Source organism: Battus philenor, unplaced genomic scaffold, assembly GCF_028537555.1.
Source record: "Battus philenor isolate CCGP_79_NKW_IND1 unplaced genomic scaffold, ilBatPhil1.0.hap1 SCAF_23, whole genome shotgun sequence".
Lineage (NCBI taxonomy): Eukaryota > Metazoa > Arthropoda > Insecta > Lepidoptera > Papilionidae > Battus > Battus philenor.
In genome coordinates this window covers 172,883-184,516 of record NW_027181686.1, presented here as the reverse complement: position 1 = coordinate 184,516, position 11,634 = coordinate 172,883, and the positions used below count along the sequence as shown (strand labels likewise).

At 36.4% G+C, this 11,634-nt stretch overlaps 1 pseudogene; it reads right to left on the bottom strand.

Moving 5' to 3' along the window:
- Nucleotides 1–376: 376 nt before the first annotated feature.
- Nucleotides 377–11,325, bottom strand: LOC137924425 (uncharacterized; annotated as a pseudogene).
- Nucleotides 11,326–11,634: the final 309 nt, after the last annotated feature.

Here is an 11,634-nt window from a genome sequence, read left to right as displayed (position 1 = left end):
CTTCAAGAAGAAAAGATGAACGTAAACATTTATACATAACGCATTATTCATGTAGGCTAGTACAAAGCATTTTTCTACAACAGTGCTGTACTGTATACAGACCCTGGTTTCTTTGCTCGCTGGGTCGCAAAGCGGTTAACGGTTACGAGGTTTGTTTGGCTTTTTACGGAACAACGTCACTAGACTCTGCCATTGTCCTCCAGACATCGTATGGTATTATGTTATAAATATATCTTTACAAGTGTAAATAGCTTCTAAATAAAACATACATCTTAAACATGATATGGATGATGGATGACAATTTACATTACACATGATGTGAATGAAGGGTAAGATCGTTAAACATGAACTCGGGTCTCCGATGAAGAACAGCCGGTTATATCTGGTACTCCGTGTAGTTCCAACTCCAAGTCTTGATGAGGGCATTGTCGGAGGCCTGAGGAACCATCACCTGTTTCAGCGGCATCTGAAAACACACACTTTGTTATAAAGGCTTGTTATACCTTATTAAGGATTCTATTATAGATTCTTTTATAGGCACCTTTTAATTATCATGCAATAAATTACACAGTGCCCTAAAACATAACTAGCAAGACTTTTTGCTATTAGTGGTTAACAGTGTTTCGTAACGTGAGCACCACGCCTCACAGGAGGGAAATTTTATTGTAAAGGGGGGAAATTCGAAAGTGGACTTGACACGAGTTTAATCCTTTCACTTTTATAAAAATATAAATGTATTATAGGCGGTCATAAGAATTTTAGAAAGGCTAAGGTGGGGCATGGAACGTAAAAGGTTGAAAAATATATCTTACTACTAGATGAAGAACATTTGGGGAACTACCGAAAAACCGGCCTGTGTTTGCTGTAGACTTGTATCAAATTACAACGCCTCTTATCTTTGCAACGCTCTCAGCTCTATTTTGAAGTTAAAGAGTGTTATTATAGGAAAGCCCAATTTGATTCTAGTTTCTACCAAACTAGGCTCTTCTAGCATTCTTCTCATGACGTAGATAAGCTAATAAACAAATATAAAATAAAGATTGACAAGAAACAAACAACTCTTTGAAACTTAGACTGCTTATAGGCAATATACATAAAATTGATATTACCAGACATGATTTAGTCTTCTAGTCTTCCAGTATTGCTTATAATGTAGGGTTTAGGCTCATTTAAGTTAACTTATTTAACGTCAACATAACTTCATGGGGCTTTAACTTTTAAATGTGATTGTTTTGATTAGATTTACTCTCATAGATTACACCGGACGAAAGTCCATGTGAGACATAGTTCTTAAAGTAATTCAGGTGAAAGCCAACATTTTCCATCAATTTTTAGAAAGATCGTAGAAATGTGGCTTCAACCATTGAAGCCAGCTAGATGTTGAAAATGTTCTGTGCGAATAAAGTGTAAAAGCATCTAATCTAAATGAAAACGCAAATTGGGTGCTTAAAACATTTTTCTATTGATACAAATGAAAATATTTTTTTTATAATTAAATTTAAATAATACGTGGTATTGGCACCCATTTGCTATAGTCGGTACCTGATGGTGGTGCGGGGCGGGCGGCAGAGCGGGCGGCAGGGCTGGCGGGAGGTCGGGCGGCGGCGCGAGGTCGAGCGGCTCGTACGCATCGCTGAGGCCGCTGTCAAGTGACGAGGGAGAAGCAGGCGCCGGCACCGGGTTGGCGTAGCCCTGTCCGCGCGCTCGACCCTTGCGCACGCAGTACTCGCCTGTTAGTGGGTTTCGGTACGCCACCACGCTTCTACACATTATTTAAATAATATACTTCAAAATGATAACAAACAATAGCTAACATATATAATAAAGTACCACTAGATATCTTCCGTTTCTTAGCCTTAAATTTCATTTGAAAGAACAAGTGTTGAGCTTCTGTCCGGCTCTCTGCAGGTCAGCGTTCCGAGACGGTGGCAGCTTACTGCTTATAATGCTAAAATATTTTTCATGATTCAATAACGCATCTAAATGTATACTTGAATAAAGATATTTCCAAAAAAATTACAGATAAATAGTTTATAACCTAACGATCCGACTGTAATTGAGCCGGTGTTTCTTAAACGATTTATTGTATATAATTAGATAGATGTTCATCAATTTACAAGTGGTCTACTTTAGCACTGAGTCAACATGATCTTCACATATGATGTGATAAACGAAGCACGCGCTATATTCTTTGTATATATTTATTTGTTGTTGGATAGCATTTCTGAAATCACGAAACATCTTCTTGTGTAGTATCCACCAATGCTTGGAGAAGATCTACGGATTATATACAAAAACGCAGTTTTTCGTTTCGCGCTTAATTGGAAGGTCCCAGTTGCTAAAGAAGCCATAGAGATGCTGTGCTCGGTATTTTTCCACGAAGTCAGTAACGAGATGTACTGCGAAACAATATTTAGTTCTCCGGAAAACTCTAGATGTCGCTGTACCGTACTTCTTAAACAATATCGTCCTTTGCAGTCAGATGAAATGTGAACTGTATAAAATTGTATGGACTGTATAAAATGAAAGTAGCCATCTTCTGCTTAAATTAAAGTTTATCTATATCTCAAAAGTACCTTTAAAAGTATGGTAATAAATTCTAATTCTTATTGCCTGTTTAGTACTGATAAATACTTATGACACTGTAAGTCTTTTTGTTTGCCGACTACAAATGTAAATTGTAACTTCTGAATTGCCATGACATTGTGTGTTGTTGCACTATGCGTGTACACGTGGGAGCAGTATTGAAAATTAAATAATCTACGTCAAATACGTACCAGGCAACTACTTTGGAACTATTTTGGAAACAATGGGATACGATTAAAGATGGGAGTGAACAAGCTTTTTAATTCCAAAATTGTTTAGCTGGCCGCAAATAATATAACGCATTAGTAATTTATTAAACTTTACTTATGATTAACATTAAAAATGATAAATTAAACATAAATAATTTCACGTATAAATTCAACAAATAAGATAAGTTAGTTATCCGTCCAAAACAAATTGTTTCGATTTAGTATATACTACCGTTGGATTATAAATAATTTTATAAAAATAGATAGTGGAACGTCGATAAAATAAATTAGAATTTAGTAATGCTTGGTGGGTCACATTAATGCATTTAACGGTAAGCGAGCGGCCCGCATGCCTCATGGTGCTCATCCTTGGCGCGGCGTATTGACAAGAAGCGGCAGCGGGCAGGCACAAAGCGCCGCTGCTAGTGGACAGACGACACATTCACAGACGTCAATCACTGGTCGCAGGCCTCTTGCAATCGGCCCCATACAGAATATTTTTGAGAGACCTATGTCTATCAGTGGACATATTACGACTGAAATAATGTTAATGTATTTGTTTGCAATTTAACTTTCTTATTAATTCGATAAACAAGTAATAAATTGAGATGGTTTAAAGATAACTTGACAAGGCCAATCTTTATGGTCATCTGCGTAGAATAATTATATAAAAACACTTGGATACGGTTGTCGTAGGTAGGTAGTACGGTTCGATACGGACATCATCTGCTGTTCGTGAATTCTTGTCTACTGGGATTAATTTGAAATCAATAGCCGGCCAGCTTCGGTTTAACCTGTAGTTTACGTAACATTCAACATAACGAAAGTTTTTATAATATAAACTCACTCACACTAGTAAAAATTAAAAGTTAAATTACTTTACTCTCAAATTGTAAAACACTTTGACCATTTGATTATGAAGAGCGCGTTATATGCTTTCCTACTTATTTTCCTATAACGCTTAACTAATTTACAGTGCTATCCGGGGATCAGCTGTTGTATTTAGTTACAGAAATGTCGTGACACTTACAACAAAACCTCACTACGTCGCAACAAAGGACAAAAGTACTGCAGTACGTACCGAAGTTCCTCGGTGGAGCCTCCCTCCTTTCTGTGTGAAAACAGGACCCTCGTCGGCTTCAGTAAGATTGCCACCTGCAAATGACATGCTCTGTGACAGATGCATTGATTTATATAAAGATGAAGAAAAATCATGATTATAGAGTTTTAACTTATACGGGGTGATTGGTTATAGGTGTAAAATGTTTGAGGGGCTGAATGCGTAGCGTTTTTAGCAAAAAGTTTTGGAGTTGTAACATCTATTTCCAATCATTCTGTATAAAGTTTAAAAACCTTGAAACTCTATTGGAATGCGACAGATAAATAAATTCTGTTAATATAAAATCTGCACGGGTGAAATAGTAAATAATCATTTATTTTATTATCATCACGTTATTCTATAGACCAATAGTATTTGGACAGTGTGTACCAAATAACAAAAAATGACCTATCCATTCATACCCTTGAAATCTTGACACCTATTAATAATAAGGCTATATTATGAAACCCTTTATAGTTTTCAATTCTAAGAAATAAATGGATAAATGGCCAGCAGCTCAACACAATACACCCGATTTTAAGTGCTCCCACGTCTCGTAGACAACAGAGCATTGAACCGTGTTAAGTGCAGCATCCGGAGCGACTCCAACAAGAGAAGCTGCTGTTACTTCGATCATCCCGTTCTGTTCTAGTTCAAAGACTAATGCACAAAATATTAATAATTAGCTTATACATTACATTATAAAAAAACATTTAACAGTTGTAGGTGATGGCTTGAGGAGATACGCTTAGTAAACTTAATATACAAGATGGAATTTAAGTTAAACGTTGGCAATGGTTTTAATGACAAAAATAAAACATCAAGTATATGCAAAAAAAAGTATTTGACGGACATGAATTCACGCCTGTGGCTGCCAGAAGTCAGTTTCAGGTACTAGGAGAGTAAGATATTTATAACTTTTAACTATGTACAAATAATAAGTAATATCTTTACGTGACCTTTTCAAGTACCCTGAAATTTTGCAGAGTGCGGTGTCTTTATGCCGCCTTTCTCTGTGTTTTCTTTTCATATAATTGTTTCTCGGAATTCGAGTAGAAGATCACCCCGGTTACGGGTTACATCATGGGAACAAATTGCTATAATTACTGTATAAAGAACGTTTGTAAACGTGAAAAAAATTTCAAATGATTTTGTTAAAATGTTATCAGGGCGTGTTTGGAAGTCTTATAGATTTCAGTTGAGTGATATCGGTACAGGAAGTCTTAATTTGATACCAGTTTCTATCAAATTGGGCTGTTCTGGTATTCTCCTCTAAACATAAGTTATTATTACAAAAGATTTACAGCGGAAAGTGGAATGAAAATGAATTGATTCATTACATTGTGATACACGGGCATCGGTAGTCCATCGGTAGATGGCGGGACTTGCAATCGAAGATCGCATGTTAGAGTCCGGGGATTCAATTTGAAATACAATTTTTTTCCGATAATTACACATAAACAGGTTTCCAAAAGTAACAACAAGACCGCACTGCGAGCGCCAACTCGCCTACCAATTGTTGCGATTATGGTATGTACCCTCATATATATCTTTGAGAGGAGGATTGGATCTTTCAGTAGGCGTCGATGGAAGAAATCGAGGAGGATAAATTTAAATTAACCATTTGTATGTGTCACAATCTGATAGATACCAGAACCAGTTTGACCTCCCTCATAAGGCACTCTTCAACTTAAAGCTAAGAGAGTCCAAACGCACCTTTATCTAAGAAGAGCCCACATAAATACGGAAAATTAATTTAAATGAATTCTGACGCGTCCGTCTGTCATTGTAACAGTTAATGCAATTCTATGCGAAATCGAGTAAATGGGTGGGAATGTTTGTTGTGATAAGAGATGATGGATGTTTCGTCCGGCTGATGGTGAGCGCGGTGGTTGCGGTGATCAGACCTGTCCGCTGCGCTGCATGCGGTGCAGGCGGTAGGCGCAGTAGCCGCACGTGAACACCACCAGCGCCAGCTGCAACAAAAATCCCATCAATATACTCGTGTATGATTGTGGACAACCACAGGTTTTGTTACAGAAATAAAAATGTAAGAAGTTTTTTCTTTCCCTTTATGACGATTACGGTTATTTTCTTTTTTCCTGTTCTATCTCTGTATTGAACGTATACATTCTTCATCATCATCTTCACATCAGCCAACAGATGCCCGCAGCAAGGCAGAGGCTTCTTCTAACGGCTTCCCACTACCTTGATCACGTCGTCCTAGGAGGGTCCTAGCGGCCCCGGCAGCCCGCGCCGCTTGCATCGGCTCTTGGTCGCCACTCGGGAACATGTCGGCCCCAATAACTATTTATTAAATAAACACACGGGAAACATTTTTCCAATATTAAATAAATAATAACCTATATTATTTATTTAACATTGGAAATATGTTTCCTGTGTGTTTATTTGTATATTTAGCACGAATGAATCAGTATGAATTAACAGATGATTATAATAAAGACCAATGATGGCATTTTATTAAATACGATTCCTTTTTAATCTTTTGTTCCTCCAAATGCATTGTGTTCGAACCCATACGAATTACCTTTTAAATCAAAAATAAAAGCTAATAAAAGTAAACATTTTTATTTTTATTCGACAATTACTTAAAGATTTTTAATAAATGTCAAAATAAAAAAATATTTCATCAAAACATCCGTTTAACCTTTATCAATCTGTTTATGAAAATCTCGAAAATTTCAGGATAATTCTTCCATGGATTTCACAGTATCCGGGATGTACAAAGAAATTTCAAAGCTTTTTAGCGAGCTTGAAGGAAACATTTATTTTTGTATATTTGCTCCCGCATGCCGACCGAATCCAGTTTTTACAGCGCTACCTTTCTTATCTCTTAAAGTGAATTTATTTGGTGAAAAAAGGGTTTCACGCCATCGCCCAAGGATATTCATACACAGTGTTACACGCGTGACGTGACCGGCAACTGGCTTCGCATACATTACACTTGAAATTTATTGTTCATGTGTTTATCACTATATGAAAAGTATACGTGTCTTTCAAACTATAGCATTACAAAAACATGTCCCAGGTTTGCCCGAATACTGGATCTAATCATAAAGCCACAACAAAATATTCTATTGTACATTTTAAATAATATGAAGCCATACTAGTAATGCACTTACGGTACATTTATTGTAATGCACAAGTAGAATGGCTTAACGTGAGTAATCTGATGACAACACAACAAAACAAATTATTAGGCGTATGTAATTTATTTATTTACTTTATTGGAGATAAACAGTAACAAAAAGTAGTAAGAAAGTACAAACTAGAAGCATAGACATATAAAATTAGTTACAATTGCTACCTTATAACTATCTCACTGAAAACATTTAATAATTTATGGCCAAACAATGATAGAACAAGTAAAAACATTTATAAACAGGGGTAAAAGACTATGGTTTATAAACTTATATTATGTATGTTTATATATCTATATCATATATTTATATTATGGTTTAAATTGTAATGTGTGTACCGAATAATTTCGAAATTGTCTTTTAAAAGATACAAGAGAGCACGAGAATATTTCAATATGAATTGTGGAGGTCACACATTCTGTATAAGGGTGCACGTTTACCTATATTTGTCCTAGCCGTTGATAACAAAAAGAGAGATCTAGAAAGCGTTCTTGCTGCAGGAATTCGAAAGATTACCTCGGACAACAGTTCTGAACAGTTAACGTTGCCACCAAAAATATTTTTAAGTGTTGTGGCGTCCATTAGATTATTATGCTTAGGTGCCTACAGTGATTTTGTGTTGTTGCTGGTAATAATAAAATGTATACTAAATTTTGTTACTTTTCATTTGGTTAGTATCGCACGGGATAGGCCTCACCCAAAAATATCTAATGAGGAATATATCACATTCCCCACGCTTCGCAGGCGGGTTGGCGAGTACTGACGTTGCTATGCTGTTGCTTATCCTCTGGAAATTCGTTTGTTAGCTGTGGCAACCATATGTAACTAAAGTGCGGATCATATAACATTGTATCCCGGGAATCGAATCCGCGACCTACGATCGCAAATGTCAGTTCCGTACTATTGCTTTATCACTGCTCGGTACTATGCGATGTACATTTTACTTTTTAATGCTAAATTATTGTCACACCTTCGAAATTAAATTCGTACGACGATTTGAATTTGAGCGCCCTAAATGAGATGGCTGCTGCCGTTGTGTATAGGGTCATGTAAAAAGCCTGTAAATATGCGGATTCTTAACAAATACACACTTCACATATATATTCATTTGCCTTTCAGTGAACTTCTATAGGTTTAAACAACAAAAAATATAATGGCAGTAGTGAGCAGCGATACAGAGCGTGAGCGCTATACGCATGTAGCTTTAATTGTCAAAAATTTGACGCGAATTAATACCTAGAAAAGAGGTGCTACGATGTAACAAAACCAAAAATATAGATATTACTAAACATTACATTAAAAGTATTGACACTTTATATATAAACATTGTACAAACCAGCAAGAAACTTTCTAAGCAATGCTAAATAAAGTGAACAATTTTTACTTTAATAAGACCGTTACCGAATTGCAGCTGTCTAGAATTATAAGTACAGAGTAGTAAGAGGAATATTGTTACAGCTCAAGTTACGCAATTATTAATAGATAAGCCCAGAAGCACCGGGATGTTCACCTGATTGTGAGTGACACTATATAGTAGTGCAGAGATGTAACGCGATTATTGATCGATGCTAAATGTACAGTGTAAGGTTTCTTTTCTGAGGTTATTGGAATGTGATTACATGGATAAATGTTTTATAACGCATATTATATATATATATATATATATATATATATATATATATATATATATATATATATATATGTATATATATATAGAATCATGTAAACTTAATGAACACAATAATATTAATTGAAAATAGATTTTATACATAAAAACAACTACATATTCAAGGACCGCGGCACGACAACGTAGAAAAATACAATATATTTTTAATTTCTTTGCAATTCTTATAAAATGTACAAAGGCGAACCTTTTGGTAGGTGCAATTAAATACCAATTAATGTTATAACAAACAAGGTTACCGACATGGCTCGAAAAGTCGCTTGTCTGAAATGGCAGTGGCACATTGAACCAGCAATATCGAGTGAAGATCACGAGCGGTGCGGGTAATTCCCCCAGCAGTTGGACCGACGCACAACTGTAGTAATATTAAAATTGTTTTTTAAACAACACGTTTAATTAAATTTTGTCAGGCGATACGATACTTGCAAGCACATTAACTTTCGTGTTATTTGTACGTTTACATATTAATTGTCTTCTAAACAAAATAATACAACTCGAAAACGAACTTTAGGTTAAAAAATATTCTCTACTCTCCGTAAATTAATGAGGTTGGAATTTGTAAATACGATGAAAGGAAATAAAGGCAAAAGTACAAACAAAACATATCCCCGTAAAGAACTTAATATACTTTCGAAGTATAATTATACCTAACTCAACCTAAATTGAAAAGGTGCTCCGTTGTTCAAAAAAGTTTATTTGAAAGTTTAAGATTAATTAGAAAAAATGATATCACTCAAGTAGCAACCTCCCGAGTTGATGCGTAATTGCGCTCGTTTTGCGGCAACAAGATATTCTTCAATGTCAACTTTCAAGACATGTAAGTTGCGTGGTGCCTTGCAGTAAACACTAGATTCTAAAAGCAACAAAGTAGGAAGTCTGTTGCTGTGAGAGCTAGCGATCTGGAGATTGGGGTCTGAAAATCAACATCCTTGCGCTGTGTGAGCGGTTGGACCCAGCTTGCACACGGCACTCGGCTAAACACTTGGTTGTTCGTGCATATGGAGCACGATGACGATATTCACACTGCGTTAAAACAACAGACCGAAAATTTGTTAAATAGGCAGTACAATAATTCTTCGTTCTTTAGGTATGTACCACTCCACCGCTTATTGTCAAGTAATTCTCATTATAAATATCAAAGCGCATTTACACTCGGCGCCATTTGTAAAAATTAAAGCACGTTCTCATTATGACATTACTTTTGCGCCGTCTGTTATAAACTTAAAATGATATACAACGCATAATAAATAAATAATATAATATAACCACGTTATTGTGATGATTTCTTCAGCTTTTGATACAAATCCACAACGACTCTTGGTCAGCCAGTGTTTATGTTAATTCTAGATTTCGTTTTAATTATTTCTTCGAAAACTAGAGGCACGGTTCGGTCAAAACCTCTACCGCACCTTAGAAAAGCAAAGCGAGCGAGCTCAAAAAAAGTATATGCGGGCTGCCGTCACAAATATCTTAGGTGAAGTGCGGAAAGGTACGATTGAGATTCCCCTAAACTCGCTGCCCTCACGCCTAAGGCGCGGTACAGCGGTTTCGGTAGTATTAAAATACAATACTGAGTACTAGACTGAATTATTTCCTTTAGTACTTGTAATTAAAAATTCCTCTTGCACGGGAGATTTACCAGAGTGTGATGACGTCATAAACGATACTGCGTTTAAGCTTAGGCATAGCTGATGTATTATTTATGCATAGTTCATTGCGCCTCCCGTGCGTCAATCGTTACACACCTGCAACGGGTACGCGGCAGTGGACAGTTGCACGCAAGCAATGTGCAAAGCAGTCGAGAACTTCTGGTAAAGGGTCATAAGGACAATGACAGTGCTTGTAAAATAACCATTAAATGTTTACTAAATATTTGTCTATTCTTCATTGTGTGTTTTATATACTATATATGGTGTAGCCGTGTTAAATAATATGCATAAATATATTAAATACTAATGAGTAAAGTGAAAATAAAGACAATGTCAAGTCTATAGGAAATGCAGACGACATATAAAGAATGGAGACATTTCCAAATAAGCTTCAATGCGACGCAAGAATCACTGCAACATCAAAAAAGTTGAATACTATTTTTAATTGCAATTTATACCGGTATATGCAGCAATCATAACTTATGTATTAAACACTGGATTGAAAATTATACTGTTTTGTTTACAATACATTATTTTGTAGCTTCTAAACGTGGCAGATCACTTCCAATCGGTTCTGTTGGAAATCAATAGGAGACACCTATGACCAGCAGTGGATGTCTTACGGCTAAAATAATGACGATAATGCAATTTGAAAAGCTTGTCTAACCTTATCCAAAGGATAATACGGCGTAGGAGTAAACTACTGTGTTTATTATAAAAATTAGGCTGTATGTGTCGAAGGTTCGTCTTAGTTATGATGTTACAGAGAGGCTTTTGTAGCATTCTAGTCATGACGTACACAATATATGATTCAAATGAGTGATATAATATGAACGTATCTCACCGGACAGCGCGATGTTGGTAAACAGAGAGAGCACGAGAAAGCCACACTCACCAGTATCGCGAGCAGCACTATGTCCACGTATATAATGATCATTTTAGAGCACCGCACCGCTACCTACGAGCCATTATATAAATATTGATGCATTAACGGCGCACAAACACAGCCTTCCGTTATGAAACTTTTCCAGTTCGAAACACGTAAGTAAATTCAGTTAGTTTTTCTCATACGCGCGTCGACCGCGGTCGGCGCGGGCCTGTTGGCCGGCGTATCTGCTTCCGCGTGTTATTGGGCGATCGAGCGCTGCGAAACGAAAGCACCAATGGGAACTTGTTCAAGATCTCCGATGTCGCATTTACAGCATCGCTGTCAAAGATTAGACAAGAAACTATGAAAAAGAACTCA